The 18,265-nt window shown below is 30.9% G+C and overlaps 1 protein-coding gene across 1 annotated transcript in view; it reads right to left on the bottom strand.

The window, feature by feature from the left end:
- The window catches only part of KCNQ (KCNQ potassium channel), a 130,269-nt gene extending 113,838 nt beyond the window's left edge, over positions 1 to 16,431 (bottom strand). The window contains exon 1 of the mRNA XM_065514385.1: positions 16,039 to 16,431. The gene's annotated coding sequence lies outside the window, so the exon portion shown is untranslated. The remainder of the gene's footprint in view (positions 1 to 16,038) is intronic.
- Between the last annotated feature and the right edge of the window lie 1,834 nt (positions 16,432 to 18,265).

The following is an 18,265-nucleotide window of genomic DNA, read 5'->3' as shown; positions in this document are numbered from 1 at the left end:
TGAGCAGTTCTTTTGTTTCGGAATCCATATGTTGTCACAAAGATGGGAAAAAATCATAGCTAACAATGGCCAATACTTTGAATAAATTTATATTGTATAAATGTTTCAAAATAAAAACTAAACATTTGAAAAAATCTCGAATTTTTAAGTCATGCACCTAATAATGGTTTTAGTAAATTTTACGACCCAAAAAAAAGTCGGCCAAAAATTAAAAATGTTCAACATTTCTCTTGATAGATAGGGATAGAAGTATTTTTTGTAGATACTTTCCAGAACAATCTAAATATAAAATTTCTTGACATGCGGATAGAATCTTGATTTTTTAAAATTTTGTAGGCCAGAGGTGAGCTTTTTTCGGGGGCCGCCCACTAGCCCTCATTCAAATCAACTCAAAACACCTTAGAATCTCTCATCGTTAATGAGCTACCGCACAAGTTTCTAAACCATCGTGCTTCAAGACAATTGTTTAACCCTTTGTCGACCGACGGCACTTATAAGTACCATAACAATAATAAGCTTACAAAATGAAAACAAAACATATTTTGACCGTTTTTGCCCAAAAGTACTTTGAAGTACACTATCATCTTTGGAATAATATATTTTTTTGCCTATTAGCAAATTCGCTTACCCAGAATAACGGTGAATTATTTCATATTCTCATTGTGGTGTTTATTTATGTTGTAATGACAAAAAATACTTTTTCGTAAAATACTATAAAATAGACTTGTAATAAAAACTTTTATAAAAGTTACAAAACTAATCAATATAGTAATAAAATGTAAACAAAAATCAATGTGTTTTTTTTTCTTTTGGTTGATGCTGACCCAACGGTACCAGGTCCCTTTCGAATTCTTGCAGGTCCGTTTCGGTACCTTGCCGGTCCTCCATAAAGTTAAAATTTTGTAAATAATTTCCTGAAATCGTTATTTTCAATATTTCATAAAAAAATAAAACTTTTTCCACTATTTAAAGCCTTGGTCCACAAGGGGTTAATACAACTGCTTCTTCCAACTCTTGAATTCAAAGGCTTTTCACCGACTGTTTTTTACAGTGACTTTGTTAGACTGTTCCATACAGTGACTTTGATAGATTGTTCTAGACCTGGACTTTGGCTAACTGTTCAAAACAGGGGCTTCTACCAATTGTTTCATACAGCGACTCCGGTAACAATTGTTCAAGCCAGGTTTTTTGTAAAATCCCCTCTAAAATCCATGCAACTTCTCTCAACAATTGAAGATATGGAGCTTTGGCAAATGCTTAATACAGCGAGTTAAGTTGGCTGTTCTAGACTTAGGTTTCGGCTAACTGTTCAAACCAGGGCCTTCGAACAACTGTTTAATACAGCTACTCCAATATCAATGGTTCAATACTGGAGATTTGGAAAATCCCCTCTAAACAATTCTAGATAGGAAGTTTGGCCAAATTTTTAATATATCGAGTTTGGTCGGCTGTGCTATACAACGACTTCGGCCAACAATTCAATACAGAGACCTCGCCGACTATTTAGTACAGCGTCCTTGTTCGACTGTGACTTCCCGAAGTTTCGGCCAACTCTTTAATACAGCGACTTCGGACGATTGCACCAGATAGGGGGAATATAAAGATATATTGACACTAAAAAGGGTTAATAAATTGTGGTAAGGTAAGTCTATCCTTGACCACTCTGTATACTTGGAGGTATCAGAAAATTGGGCTTGTAGCGAAATCTTTTTATTTAATTACATCACTTAAAGCGTCTTTACCCAATCACATTTCGCGATACACTTTTGGGACAGTAATATATTCCGATATGTTTTTTACAGCAAAATGTTATATTTAAATGACATACGGATGGCTCTCTTCACTTTTTGAAAGTTTTTCAAAATCCATCCTACAAGCAGATTGTATTTTATTTGTGTTACTGTGCCAAAATTCGTACGCAAAGTCTTATCTCCTAAATCAGTCATTACCAGATGACTTCTTGGAAGTCATATTTCCATATATTTGATTTTGGACATCAATAGCTAAAATTACTGAAATTTTAACGTAATTGTAAGAACAGATTACAACATAGACTACTTGTAAACCAATCTTTTGGCTGGTTAAATGATTCACCACTCAATTTCCTAAGGGGTGTAAAACAACTAGTACTCGTATGGATGTAATTGTATGTTCAAATAAAAGTATATATATGAAAAAAAAAATGTAGAAATAGAAATAAAAATAAAAGTATTTTTACTCTTACACAAGTGCGGCAGTATCAAGCAACCAACAAATAGTAAACCAACCATACAACCGACATTCTGAAACTGTTACAAATTTAATTTCATTTCATTTATTTTGTACGCAAATCACATACACTCTCGACATTACAGCAATTTCTGCCTCTACTGCTTTTGCTAACTCTTGACTAGATAGAACAATTTGAATTGTTTGTTGTAATCGTCATCGAGGATGTCGAGGATGTGCCTGAGTGCCGAGGATTGTTACGAGACTATTACTATGTAGGAGACTATTTACGTTGGAAAATGAAGACGATGACTTCTTCTTCTTCTTGTTCGACTTCTGCTAAACATATGAAAAAAAGAATGAATGAAAATTCCGCAAATGGAAATTCTTTCAACCGTACATTTTAATGATATCAGTAAAAGATTTTGCGGTTTTATTTGTTCTGCTGCTGCTGCTGCTATTGCTACTGCTGTAGCTGCAGTGTCTGTTGTTCAGTGTTAGTGTTTTATGATACATTAAAATTTATGTTGAAATAACTATATTCTAAGTGAGTCTTGATGATGAACAATAAACAATAAATTACAATTACAATTACAACGTTTTGTCTACACAACTACTTGGCGATGAGGGATTTATTTCTTTTGATTATGCATATCATCCAAAAATCCATTTGGTCATTCTGTCTTGTGTAAGTTTTGCTGCTATTTTCAGCAGCTATTAGATTAGCATAGTATAAATCCCAATATTATTATCACTAAATGGAGCATTTCGTTTGTTGTGGTTTGAAAAAAATTTAATAAAGAAATGAAAACGAGACGTGTTCTTAGAGTCACACAAGAGATACAATATTTTATTAAAATTTTTAAGGCAGTTATGTAAATGTTACAGTAAAGTATTTTTGTAAGGGAATCTATGTCGTATGCAGATGTTCTAAGGATTTGAGTGAATACCTGCCTGTTACACCCAATATCACAGTGCTCAAACTGTTATACATGACTTCCTCATTGGTCGGGTGTAGACCAGGGGTTTGTATGCTTTCATCCAAATTCTATGCAACTCCAAACATATCTCTCCACTATTTAAATGTAAACAAACAACCATCGTGATGGAAGAGCCACTCGGAATAGCCACATTAACAGAGAGGTAGAAACCAAAGTTTCAGCAGATCTTGATTTCGAGAAAGCCTTTAAGGCTTCAATACTGTCCTCACGAGCGACTTTCTAGCCTCAAAACTTGTGTAGAAAAGGACAAACGCATAGCCACTAACGAGCACAAGTACGACTAAAAATTTGCGAATCACAAGACCAATAAATAACAAGGATTGCAGTGAAGGCACCAATGGAAAGTGGGGCAGAATCGAAATTTTTTGGAAATAAATCTGGCATTTCTAAATGGCTGGTCCGATCGGGATACGTGGGTGTAGCCAAGGAGCATTCGAGTTTAAGTTATTAAAATGCTCCAGGGGCGTCGATATGGGGCTCAAAGTAGGGTACCTTCGACATGTCAAATTTTTAAACACGTGCCATGTTTTTGTTTCCCATCCTATTTCAAAGATTTTCTTCTAATTTTCGAGTTATAGGCATTTAAAAATTAAAATTTTTAAATTTGGCCATACCTTGGCCCGCTCTTTTAAAAATATGGGTCGTACTTTTGGCCCGAATCGACTCGAATTTTTTTTGTTAGTTAGACAACTAAATTAGTAATAATATACAAATGATTTGATATGGATCCAAAAATAAACAATTTTCAATTTAAATATTAAAAAAAATAGTAGATTTTTGATGTTTTTTTGGGCGAAAAGGTGACTTAACTATTTTTTTATTAAAAAAAAACTTCTTTCAGAACATATAACAATTTTATGTTTTTCTGTAGGGTATCTTTACAGAGAACATTTTGGTATAAAAAACAGGTAAAATTTTTCAAATATAACGCCCCTACGCCCTTCGGAATGTGACCTATTTTTTTATAAAAAAAATTCAATTTTGGGCCACATGTTCTAAAATCCCAAAGCTGGAATCAGAAAACAAAAAGCAGCTTTGGGAACCTTGATGTGTTCCCTATTTATCGCCAAAGTATTTTCCCAGCCCCGAAGGAAATGTGGACCCTATAGGCAAAATTGTAAAAAATACCATTTTTGGGGTTTTCGCTCCAATTTTTAGGAATTGCGGGATTGCCTTTGACCTTTTGAAAAAATTTTTTCCACCTTGTTATTTAGAATGACAAACATAAAAAAACGTTAAAAATTTCATTGAGTTCCGTTAATAAATAAAGATTTTATTACATATTCATTGAGTTTCCAAAACTAAAATTTATATAAAAATTTTAATGGGATTACAAATATTAGGAACAATTTGATCCACATTTATTCCGAGCTATATTTTTATACCCTACACCACCATAGTGGGTGTAGGGGGGTAAATTATACCGATCGACTTAGAATCACTTTCTGAGTCGATTAAACGATGTCCGTCCGTCTGGCTGGCTGGCTGGTTGGCTGGCTGTCCATGTAAACCTTGTGCGCAGAGTACAGGTCGCAATTTTGAAGATATTTCGATAAAATTTGGTACATATAATTTTTTCGGCCCAAGGACGAAGCCTATTGAAACTGGATGAAATCGTTCCATTATATCACCTAGCCCCCATACAAATGTCCTCTCGAAATTGGACTTTATCGGTCATAAATGTTTAATTTATATATTTATCTACACAAATTTCGCTCCAAATAAGTTTTATATATACAAAATTCATGTCACCAAATTTTGTTACGATCGGTCCATAATTAGTCATAGCTCCCATATAGACCCGCTTCCGAAAATCACTTTAACGTGCTTAAATCACTTAAAAATGTTGGTATATACACAAAATTCAACATAAATAACTTTCATATAGACATAAACCACACGACCTAATTTTATGGTAATCGGTCCATAATTGGTCATATAAGGCCCACTTCCGAAAATCACTCACGAATATAAATTATTGATATTTTAAAAGAAAAATATTTTTACTCATTTACTTGGTGTAGAGTATTATATGGTCGGGCTTGACCGACCATACTTTCTTACTTGTTTTGTTTAGATAAGTTCATTTTTGGTCTTACAAAAACAATTTCAAGTCAATATCTCAATTAGATTCAAAAATATGCCACTTTAAAATTAAGTCTATCAAAAATATTGTACTTTTTCATACTAAAAAATTTTTATAAATTTTTTTTTAGGCCGGGTAACTTATCAAAATTTTAAACATAGTTAAGGCATAATCAATGTTTAAATATATTTTTTCCATACAAAAAAAAATATTTAAATATTGATTAAGTTTAACTATGTTTAAAATTTTGATAAGTTACCCGGCCTTAATATTTTATTCAACACATGTCATTGGTTCTGACTCAGTCACATATATTCTTTAGCAGAATCGATATAGCCATGTCCGTCTGTCCGTCTATATGTTGAAATCATCTTTCTGAATCCCCCCAAATAACTTACATACTTGATTTAGACATCAATATATCCGCTATAGACCCGGTTCGGTTGCTATTTAAAATCGAGAAAATCGGCTGAGATATTAGGAACCAGGACAAACTCGATTTTTGTCCTATATTTGAATTATATCTGGATTACTAAGTCATTAATATAGACAATAAGGATATATAATGATAGATATGTCAAAGTTATTTGCAACGACGTATATAAGGCTACAATGGGTCAAAATCGGGAAAAATATTTTTTAACCCGAATTTTTGTTCACCAAAAAAAATTTTTTTTTCACTAATAAATTAAAAAAATTTAAAAAAAAAAATTGAAAAACAATTTTGAAAAATAAATTTTTAATATAGTTTACCTAAAAATATTAAAAATTATTATTTTAAAGTGTAAAAGTATATAAAGTATATACTGAAGGGTATATAGCTCTATTACTTCTTTAATTTCCCCTGGTATCCAACACTCTGGGTTATTCCTTATTCATTCATTAATCTTATTACTTCAAAGCCTTTGCGCCGCCTGACAGTCAACATGTACAGTCATTTCCTTACCCATGGCAGTGGTTACCAATTCTGAGTCATTCAAAACCACCATAATTTTATCTTTGAATCATATTCATACATATAAAACATATTCCTTTAAAATCCAATTTTGTTTAAATTATTGACAGCTTGTTGTGTTTCATTGCATAAATATCGTTGCCATTCTGGCATTTGTGATTGTATTGCCATGCAAAATTCGATTCTTTTATATTTATTGTAGTGGAAAATTGGTAACCAAAAAATTTAAATAAATTCCATATCCATTTTTCAAAATAAAGTTATTCAAAGAAACATGTCAATTCAATTATGAACCCGTACCATCAACAAAAATAAATACAATACAATAAAGTAAAATAAAATAAAATAATAATAAAATAAAAATAATAATTTCCAATACTATGGCATTCATTTAAATCTAAACGAATAAGAAAAAAAAAAAACATTAAAATCGAATTAAAATTTTTGTTGTTTGTTTCTTGGCAAAATCATCCTTGTTAAAAAGTTGCTGTGATGTATTGGTTTAAGCATCAAGAATTTTTGTTTCATAATTTGATCGATCATTCAGTGCGCTTTGTAGCTTTAACGTGTTCATTGTAGTTTAATGAACAGAACAGAACAGACCAGACAGACTGCAAGTGTACTACATTCATCTAAACATTCAAACATATAGTAAATAAAATAAAATGAGAGTGAGTGAGTGAGTGAGTGGGCAGTGGAGAAGATTTATTTTAGATTAATATTTATAAAAACACAAACAACAATTTTGACGTCACTATTCTCTGAAACTAACAAACAAGAGATCATTTGACTGAAATCTCTGCAGTCATCTGGTCATAATCTTTTGACACGAAAATTCAAATTAATCAAGGTGAATTAAATTAAAATGTCTATGGCTTGTATTAAACAATTTAGTTTATAAATAACAAAATTACTTGTAAAAATGTCTGGTTTTAGTTCATAGACCTTATGGGTTTTGTTATTTGTTTCAGGAGAAGGAAAGAATTTACTCAAAATATATTTTGTTTTATTTATTAACTAAATCTTAAATAATCAAATTAATTTGTGTTGTGTTTAAGTCTTGTGGGGTTATGATTAAATTGTTTGACACTGTGTTTAAAAGTTGTTATTAAATATTTATAGAATTCTTAATTAGCAGTAATTAATTATTTATAATTTGTGTTTTAGATGATTTTAGTTGAGTATTAGGATAAATCCAGTTTGTATATTAATTATTTATATATTTGCAGTAGATGTTTATATAGAATTTGATTAAATTGACAGTAATTAGTTGAAATGGGAATGTGATTTAACAATTAAAAGTAAATTAAAGAATTGGCTTTCTTTGTAAAGAGCAGGGAGTAAACGACGCACAGGGGTATAGAAAAAAAAGAGGGAAATAAATCTGTAACTTCTACAACCTTAGTTCGAATGAAATTTGACATACTCAAAGAAGAAGTGTGTCGAGTTTAAGTTTTGAATTTGGACCACATGGGCCCACCAGGAGTACGGCAAGGGGTCCCAAAAAATAGGAAAACGATCCTATTTCTTCGTCTGTGTTTCGATTTCCAAAAAAATACATATCTAGAATCTCATCGCTGAGCACTACTCTACTCGTAGCTATCAATTATCTCTTATTTTCTTATTTTCGCATTTGAAAATTAAAGTTTCAACATTTTTACCCATCCTACTCCAGTTTTTTTATAACATCGTGTCCAAATATTTCCCAATTTTCTCAATTTTTCTTTTATTGGACTAACAACAAATACATGTGCCAAAAATAAAAACAATTGTTTAAAAATGGTGACTGACACCAAAGTTATATGCATTTGAATTTAAAAAAATTTAAAAAGCGATTTTCGCTAGTTTTTTTTGGAAAAAAGTACTTTTATTCTTTTTAAGCTATTTAAAAAATTTCTAAAAAGATGTATACGGCATTTATACTTTTTAAAAAGCTAACTTTACGTAAAATATTCTAAATGAAAAAAATCTAATGTTTTTGATACATCCAAAATTTTTGTATTATCCAAAAATAGGCTATTTTTTTTATCTAAAATTCAACTTTAAGCCTAGTGCTCTGTTCATATTTGCGAAAAATCATGGTTTTTTCATGCGAAACATTTTATATGCTGTTTGACAGCTAGCTGTTGCTTTTAATTTCGTGCGAAAGAAGTGCTGCGTATGTTATTTCGTGTGGAAAAATAACGTTACCAGATGTATTTCACATGTTTTCCACAATAAAAACAGAGTACAACTTTTGCGAAATTATTTCGCATATATTTCATTCCAAATATTTTATATGTAGTTTGACAGCATTTCACACGAAATTTTGAACAGAGTACCTAGCTTTAGGGCAAAAATTCTCAAATCGCATAGTCGATATCAAAATATAGTAACCCATTTAAGATGGACCAATATGTTCTTAATTATTTTGTAAAGGGTTCCGATATCCTCGCCCTGTCACGGATATCATAGTCAAAAACTAAAAAATCTAATTTTTTGGATTTTTCAAAACTATTTTGGGAATTGCGGGATTCCTGATAATAATTTTCAAAATTTGTTATTATTTTTCCACTTTCAATAGAAAAATTTATGTAACTGTAAAATTTCATTAAAAAATATTTATAAATAAAAATTTTATTTAATTTTGAATAATGTGTATCTTTGCAAAAACTTGATAAAAAAACATTTTTTGTCATATTTTTCAAAAAAGTATTCCCTGCGAGGTGTTAGTAATCCAATAATCTTTCAACAAAATATTCATTAAAATAAAAATTTTAAATATTTTTATAAATAAATTAAATAAATTTTTTCTGTTACCATTTTTAAATTTTTTTTTAATTTTTTGAAATTTATTAGTTTGAATACGTCTTTGAAAAAGTCTTTAAAATATCTATCATTAGATATTAGATATTAACGATTTAGTAGTCCAGACATAGATCAAAAATCGAGGTTGTCCTGGTATTTTTTATATCTATCCATTTGTGTCCGATTTTCTCGATTTTAAATAGCAACCATACCAGGTGTACAGCGGATAAATTGATGTATGAATCATGTATATAATTTATTTGGGGGCTAGGGAAAGTTGATTTCAACATACTGACGGTTACACAGGTATGACTACATAAAATCCGCTATCTGTATCGATCCATATGTATTTTGGATTTCATGTCAAGTGAACCAACTTTTGAAATCGATGTCTTCTGAACGGGTTGAAATTTGCATCGGTGAAAAACTCTCTGAGTTTTAGGGGGCAATCAAAAACTTTGTCGACCATTTTTTAAAATGGACCCTTTTGCGAGTGGGATATCCATCAAAAGAAATATTTGATTGACAATTTTTGACTTTTTGTTTGCAAAATCTAACTGTATGGAGTCATTGAGAAGGGTATAGAAAGTAAAAAACAAGTTGTGAATTATTTAAACGCAATTCGAGGTCTACAATATTCAACCATTTTATCTTAATCTCATATAAGTACCTGCTATAGGGCACTACTAATCGTTGTGTGGACAAAATCATAAAATTCTTATCGAATTTATTGAACATAAAAAATATATATAAACAAATTCTGCACGTACAACAAGAATTTAAAATACTTTAAATGGTTGTAATCTGCTTGCTTCAAGCATTTTTATTTTCTTGATTTGTATAAATGGCGATAACACAACTCCAGTATTTTTGTATGTTTCTATTATTACAAAATTATCATTCTAAGTACATCCAGAGAAAAAATATAGCTGTACATGTTACCTGGAACCATTTTAAAATGTTTACAAGTTTTTTTTAACAATATTATGGTCTCGGTAATTATGATTGCGGTAACCATAATATGGTAAAGTTACGATTCACATTATTGTATAAATAATATATATGATTACTGTAATTGAGTATATGTTTGGGACAACCATTTTTATTATAAACGATTTACCATATTATGATGTTCTTAAAATCTAAGAACAACATATTATTAGGTAATGATTCATCATGAATATAATTGCAATAAAAATCATGTAAATCTTAACTTTTGGTTACCACAATCATGTACATAATTACCGAGACCATAACATTGTTAAAAAGCTTGTAAAACTGTTGAAATGATTACAGCAACATGTACAGCTATATTTTTTCTCTGGGTGTACTTAGAATGATATTTTTTCTTGAAAAATCATAGCTGTGGTCAAACAAATTTTCATTATTTAAAAAATAATGAAAATTAATCATGTAATGCTTAATTTTAATTAACCCTAAACTGTCAGCTATCAAACTGTTTTCGTTTTTTAAGCAATTTAATTAAGGTTTTTCAGATATTGCAATCTATCATTATAATTTCTGTTTTTGATTCATTTATTTATAGTAGATAGATTTTCAAGAACAAAGGGGCGTATGCGTAATATAACAAGATGTTCTAATATATAAATGTTATATATACGAGACAAAAAAACTTATGATTTTCAAAATAAATTGCAGAGAGAAAGACAAATGGGTTTAATTAATATTTACATTTTCATTCACATTTAATGAATACCAAACCAAAAGCAGAATAGAAACAACTACGATTATAACTGATATAACTCTGGTGGCGTATACTTGATAGAAATAATAATCTTATCTTCTATATATATAAAAATGGATGTTTGTATGTGGGTATGTATGTATGTATGTATGTATGTTCCGAATGAACTCAAAAACGGCTGGACCGATTTTGATGAAATTTTCAGGGAATCTTCAGAATAGTCTAGCGGGTAACACTGTATGGTCAGATTTTTGATTTTCGGTCTGTGGGCGGAGGGGCGTGGCATTTTTAATTTTATACATTATACCGCTAATACCATCTTATATATAAAAAACGGCTCTACCGATTTTGATGAAATTTTCAGGGAATCTTCAGAATAGCCCAGCGGGTAACACTGTATAGTCAGATTTTTGATATTCGGTCTGTGGGCGGAGGGGCGTGTAAAAATCTAATTTTTACATTATACCGATAATGCCCTATCTATATCTATATATCTATATCAGTCATGGGCAAACACATACCACCATGAGTATATTTGTGTGCGTTAAGCAGCAGAGAGATGACTGACTGCACTGACTGTAATAAAAGAGAGAAAATCATAAACATAAAAAAATCCGCAACATAAACTTGCTTCTACAAATGCTAAACAGCAACTGATTTGATTTTGATCTCAGAGATCGTAACAAAGCAACAAACAAGTGGTCATTTCAGTAAAACACAGACACACTAATACACACAAGCTTATAGTGTAGGTGTGTCAACAAAGCGTCAGCAGAATTTTTTGGCCTATGCACGCGTGCATTAGAATCCCAATTTTGCTCGTGACTGATCTATATTTATAAAAATGGATGTTTGTATGTGGGTATGTATGTATGTATGTTCCGAATGAACTCAAAAACGGCTGGACCGATTTTGATGAAATTTTCAGGGAATCTTCAGAATAGTCTAGCGGGTAACACTGTATGGTCAGATTTTCGGTCTGTGGGCGGAGGGGCGTGGCATTTTTAATTTTATACATTATACCGCTAATACCATCTATATATATAAAAAACGGCTCTACCGATTTTGATGAAATTTTCAGGGAATCTTCAGAATAGCCCAGCGGGTAACACTGTATAGTCAGATTTTTGATATTCGGTCTGTGGGCGGAGGGGCGTGTAAAAATCTAATTTTTACATTATACCGATAATGCCCTATCTATATATGTATATAAAAATGGATGTTTGTATGTATGTTCCGAATGAACTCAAAAACGGCTGGTCCGATTTTGATGAAAATTTCAGGGAATCTTCAGAATAGCCTAGCGGGTAACTCTGTAAGTCAGATTTTTCAATATCAGTCTGTGGGCGGAGAGGCGTGGCAAAATCAAATTTTTACATTTTACCGCTAATGCCATCTATATATATAAAGAACGGCTGGACCGATTTTGATGCGATTTTCAAGGAATCTTCAGAAAAGCCCAGCGGTTATCACTGTACAGACAGATTTTTGATATTAGGTGTGTGGGCGGAGGGGTGTGTAAAAATCCAATTTTTACATTATACCGCTAATGCCCTATATTTCATAAAAATGGATGTGTGTATATATGTTCCGTATGGACTCAAAAATGGCTGGACCTATTTTGATGATATTTTTACGGTGTCTTCAGAAAAGCCTTTTAGGTAACAGTATAAAGTCAGATTTTAATTTTCTGTCTGTAATAAACAATTTGGTTTGCTTATACATAGGGTCATGAATAAGATATTTCCATACTGAATTTTTGAATTCATTGATTCATTAACATTGAAAGTTGATTCACCGACTTTGTCCGACACTGTATATTAAAATCGAGATCGATATGCAATATAAAACAAATGTTTTCTAAAGGCCAGCAACGCGGACAGGGTTCAGCTAGTTAAACATACATATCGATGGTCAGTCACTAGTTGTCATCATGTATGTAACTGACATGTGTTTTCAATTTTAGATAATGATGTTAAACACTAGTCATATCTATTATTTTTTATCAGATTTTAATTCATCTAAGTAGTGATACATTTATGTATTGCAATTAGTGTTTTGTGGAAAATGTTTGTTTAGTTTGTTTCTTATTAATTTTTATTTCTTGTTGATTTTGCATTTTTAATATAAACTAACAGTTTTGATTTGTTTAATATTTACATTACATCAAATAATAAATAAATAAATAAATAAAAAAATAAATACGTATTTGTTTATTAAGGAGTATGTACAAGAATTTATTTGCTGCATCACGTTTATCTCGTTAAATATTTGTTGTAAGGAAAACTAACATCATGATAAAATCTTTGAAAAATCTTATTAATTCATGATTTTTGTGGATTTTTTTTTTGTTCATAAAATTCCTGTGCATAAACTTTCTCCTACAGTTTTATAGATACTAGTTGTAAACTTCGGACTCGGTATGTCACTTCTACAACGGCTCTTAATGTAGATCTTACTAAAAGTTGAGCCAGAAGCGGGTCTATAGCTCCGTGTAAAAAAAATAACTCCACTATGAAGAGAATTTTGGAAATTGAAATGTTTAGATGGTAAAACCAGGTAAATTTTGTGAACTTATATTTTGGGTACTATTTTAAAGTTTGAAGTTAATAGGGGAGAAGTTAAATTAAGAAATATGCTTTACTTACATAGTGCAACACAAAAAAAAATAACCATATACGGACACCACTACGTGATAAAAAACCCGTGTCTCCCAGTTTTGCCCAAAGTTATGCACTTTTTTTATGGGCCCCCAAAGATTTGAGCTCATTACTTGCAAACAGTTCGGAATTTTGATTTTTTAATTTTTTCTCTGACTCAAAGTTGTAGCCCTTGTCATAAAGAATATTTAAAAAGTGCATGAGTTTGGGCAAAGTGGGAGACACGGGTCTTTTTTTGGTCTTTTGTCGAGTAGTGATATCCGTATATGGTTATATTTCCATGACTCAAAAAATTACATACAATATTTTCTAAAATTTCAATTAAGTATGTATTTGGTACTTTGGAAATTCGCACCTATAAAAAGAATTGTATCTGTTGTTGGTACTTTTTCCATAAAATAAGTGTTTGTCTTTATATAATGGCAAATACATATAAATATATTATTATGAGTTCCTAAAACAATTTGAATTAAATACGTAAAACCTCATTGTAGGATAAAGTACCAAAAAGTGTAAAAACGGGAAATCAACTCTGATTCGCATTATTTAAGTCACACAAACTTTAACCAGAATGAAGAATTTATAAATTGAATATGGGAAAAATAGTACTTTTTGCTATTTTTAGGGTACTTTTCTAATGCTTTATATGAACTTAGCAATATAAAGAGAGCGTGATAGAGCGGCTTAATAATATTTCTCTTCTTTTAATGGTACTTTTTCTTTAATATAATCCAATAATGTTTCTAAATAAGAGACTTTGTGGGGATTGATTTTGTTACTTTTGTTACTTACTGAATTTAGTATCAGTATATTAAACACATATGGTCGTGAGTGAGAACCCACATAGTTGGTGGTACTTTTATTCTTCTAATGGTACTTTTAGAATTTCGTGAAAGAAATGAGGGACCTAAACGGGGACCTAAAAAGAGAATTAATGGTACCTTTACTTTTTCCAATAGTACTTTTCAATTTTTCTATTATTATTATAATAATGTTTATTTCATTCATAACTAAAATAAAAGTTTAATTAATTCTAAGACAACTTTTCTCAAAATGTTTGTCCTGGGTTCAGTATTTGGTAAGCTGGATCAAAGTATAAAAATTGTACTTTTTAAGGTTTTCATGAATTTTGTCATATTTATCGCAAATGAAGAATACAAAATATTGTTATCATGTGAAAGGTCTTTGAATGGCGCTTTCAATGCAGTACCTTAAATTATCGTGTTTGTTGCAAAAATATTCGAACTTTTGTAATTAGAAATTTCGTAAATTCAATTGAAGATTTCTGAAATACACTTAGAATTTTCTAATTGAAATGTACTAGTTATCTTAATAATAGAGCTAACAACAAATTAACAAAAAGTATTTGTTGTTTCGCTATTAATTTCACTAGTTATCCAGGGGGTATTCATGGACCACTAGGCTGGTAACTGGCTGGCAAAAACTCTTGTACTACCAAGAACTGCACGCAGATACTAAATATAGTTGTATATGTGCACTGTAACCATTTCAAAATTTTTACAAGTTTTTCTTAACAATATTATGGTCACTGTAATTATTTATATGATTGCGGTAACCATAATATAGTAAATTTAAGATTCACATGATTGTATAAATCATATGATTGCAGCAAATGAGTATATCGTTACCTTAATATAGAAAGGCCCTAACTCTTGTTTTTTTTTATTTTGTAACCCCAGCTTTTCTTTTATTTCGATAAATGGTCCGCTCATATATCATATTTAACCAAAAATTTCTCGACTTAAAAACAACACGTTTGTGACAACCATTTTTATGATACAGGATTATGTTGTTCTCGGCTTATGGTTATCATAATCTGAGAACAACAATTATAATATAATGATTCATCATGCACATGATTGCCATAAATATATATTTAACACAATCATATATACATATAATTACGGTAATCATGTGAATGATAACTTTAGCATATTATGGTTACTGCAATCATATAAATACTTACAGTAACCATAATATTGTTAAAAAATATGTACAACTATATCTTTTCTCAGTGTGTGCTGAAGTTTTTTTCTAACACTTAATACCATAGATCGGAAACTTTCCTATCAAAGACCTAACTCAGTTGTCAAAAACCTAAGTGGTGAGAATTTATTAGTAAAAAAAACTATGTGAAAACAAAAACAACACTCGTATGTGGAATTATTTTGAGTAATTTTTTTGTTTGAGTTTCTCTATGCTTAATACTAATACGAGTAGATTCCAATACAAATTTGTAGTCGAACGACAACAAATATTTATTTATGAATTTAATTTAGTTTTAGTGTGTTTATTGGCCGTCTGTAGCCTGACGTTTTAATTATAATTCAATGGATCTAAACATCAAATGAGTGGGTGTTCGCTGATTGCTTCGAATGTATAAATTTAGTTGATGTCTTTATTTTAACGGTATTCTGGGGGAAATGTTAAGAGAGGAGAGGTGGGGGAAAGGGCTACAAGGGGCTGTTTGCCATTAGAGATAAGTAGAGGATAGAGATAGAGGTTAATGGAAAATGATTAAATGCACTTTCCGGCTTTTACAATTAATAAAACAAACATGAATGTTTGTTTGTTTGTTTAGCATGAAGGAGATTTAAGATTTGTTTAGCACTTACCCTTAAGATTAAGAATAATTAATTTAATTTATCACAATTGTTGTTTCGTTGTTGTTACGGGAACTGTTGTTGTTTTAGCAGTTGTTGCTGTTGCTGTTACTGTTGTTGCTATTGTTGATGATGAGTTTGTTGTTTTTGATGCTGATGATTGTATCAAACATGTGTGCATTATGTTGTTTAGGTTCTTGTTGTTGTTGTTATTGTAACTGACGCCGCCCGCAACTGTTACAGTGACAACAGTGGTTGGCGCCAGCATCTCCGCCGCCACAAAAGCGCGTACACAACAAACACTTTGACACTCTCACTCACTCACTTACTCACTCACTCTCTTAATTTACCTCTGTTCTAGGCCAGAGAAGTCCTGGTTTATTTCTTTTTTTATTTTCTTAAACTTTTTTTCTTTATATTTTTATGACTTTGTTGATTTTTTTTTTTTGTTATTTCTTTGGGAAATTACTTAAATTTTTATGGCTGATTATTAATATATTTTTCCATATTATTTTTGTATTTATTTGATTTGATTTTTTGCTGAATTTGTTTTACTAAAACACTAAATTTTTATTGACACTTTTCTTTTCACTTTCGCTTATTTATAATAATCAGGGCTGAGATTTTCATGCAAATAAATGGTTGTAGTCAGAAAACCAAAATTAATTTTGAAGAATTATTTTTCCGAATCAAATGGTTTGCAAGAAAATTGCAATGATTTGTTTTTGCTTATTTTTCATATTTTGTTATAAAAATTCCCCAAGAGTTTCTTGTGTGGCAAGCCATTTGCAGTTGTGACAAAATCATATGTGACATCAGGCATGAACGGCTTTTACCTTTCTTAAAACAGCACAAAGTGCCTTCATATTTCTGGCCTGATTTGACATCATGCCACTATGGAAAAAAGGCCCTTAGCGGTATTCATACAATAATGTCAATTTTGTACCACGGGAGGCAAATCCATCCAACTAAAATATACCACACTTTTGGACACCTTTAATTCTATTTTAACAAGATCTCAATATCTCTCCGCAGGCCTTAGCTCGAGGTAGTTTGTAGGATTTGCATTTCTTGGTACAAATACCACATTATTGGTATTGTACTACTCAAGACCTTGCTTACCATAGTGACGGAATGCCAAATCAGTCCAAAAATAAGTGGAAACATTAAGAAGTCTTATGAATGGAAGTATCCTCTCTTGTAAACATTCTCTGATGTAAATTTCGGTACTTATAGAGCCTTTTTGTAACAAATGTTTGGCTTCTTTTGCTGCAACTGCATATTGCTTGCCATGCCAAGGACTTTTTTGGGAACATTTTCTGCTTTTGGGTTCTAAACTTTTCTACAACATTCCCTCGAGCATCAGCACTATAAAATATTAACCCGGAAGCTGCGAAAAATGTTCCACAACATACGTTACATTATCCATTATGCAGCAGGTATATTTTTTGTAAAAAATTTGACTTCTTTTTCCGTGCTCTGTTTTTGGGCTCTAGATTTTTTGCAGAGTTCCTGACAGGAGCCTTTGAGTCCCTTTTTTAAGCCTGCATTGTCTTTAACTTTACGTACCAAATAGTCCTAGTACTGTACTAACCGGATTGCTTTCCTATCGGATGTGTTTGGAGCTCTTTTGAAAATATTTTCTATTTATTTGCTTTAGAAACATCATGTGGACCATTCCTTCTACATGAACCAGATTTTCTATCAATGGACAAGTTCTCCCGATACTGTTTAATAACATTTTAATCAGTTTGACGACAGACCTTTGATTGTTTGGCCAACTTTTTGTACAACCAAGTTGGGTTTTGTTCAAAAGTTTTCGATCTCAGTCTATAAATTTACGTATTTTTGAGAATATTTATATTGAATGGTTTAAGTGTTACACAGGACAACAGCACAAAAAGCTTTCACTAACCACTATATAGATTTGATGTATCATGGTTACCAAGTACAAAAATGGTAAAATTTTGGAATTCTATGGATAAATTTTTAAAAATTTTTTTTTTTCTAAAATTGAGAATTTTTTTTAGATGTTTCTCCACATAATTTATGATAACTCAAAAACGATTAGTCCAATATTATTGAAACTAAACTCAGAAAAGTTCACATAACCTTCAATCTGTTTATATATTGCGTTTTAATCGGTTCAGTAGTTTCGTAGTTATAATAATAAATTGAAGCAAAAAATATATTTTTTACTTGAAAATAGCTAATTTTTGTGTTTTAAAAAACTCATGAA

The sequence above is a fragment of the Calliphora vicina genome, chromosome 5 (genome assembly GCF_958450345.1).
Source record: "Calliphora vicina chromosome 5, idCalVici1.1, whole genome shotgun sequence".
Taxonomy (NCBI): Eukaryota; Metazoa; Arthropoda; class Insecta; order Diptera; family Calliphoridae; genus Calliphora; species Calliphora vicina.
The sequence above is the reverse complement of the archived record's forward strand: the minus strand, read 5'-3'. Positions and strand labels throughout refer to the sequence as shown.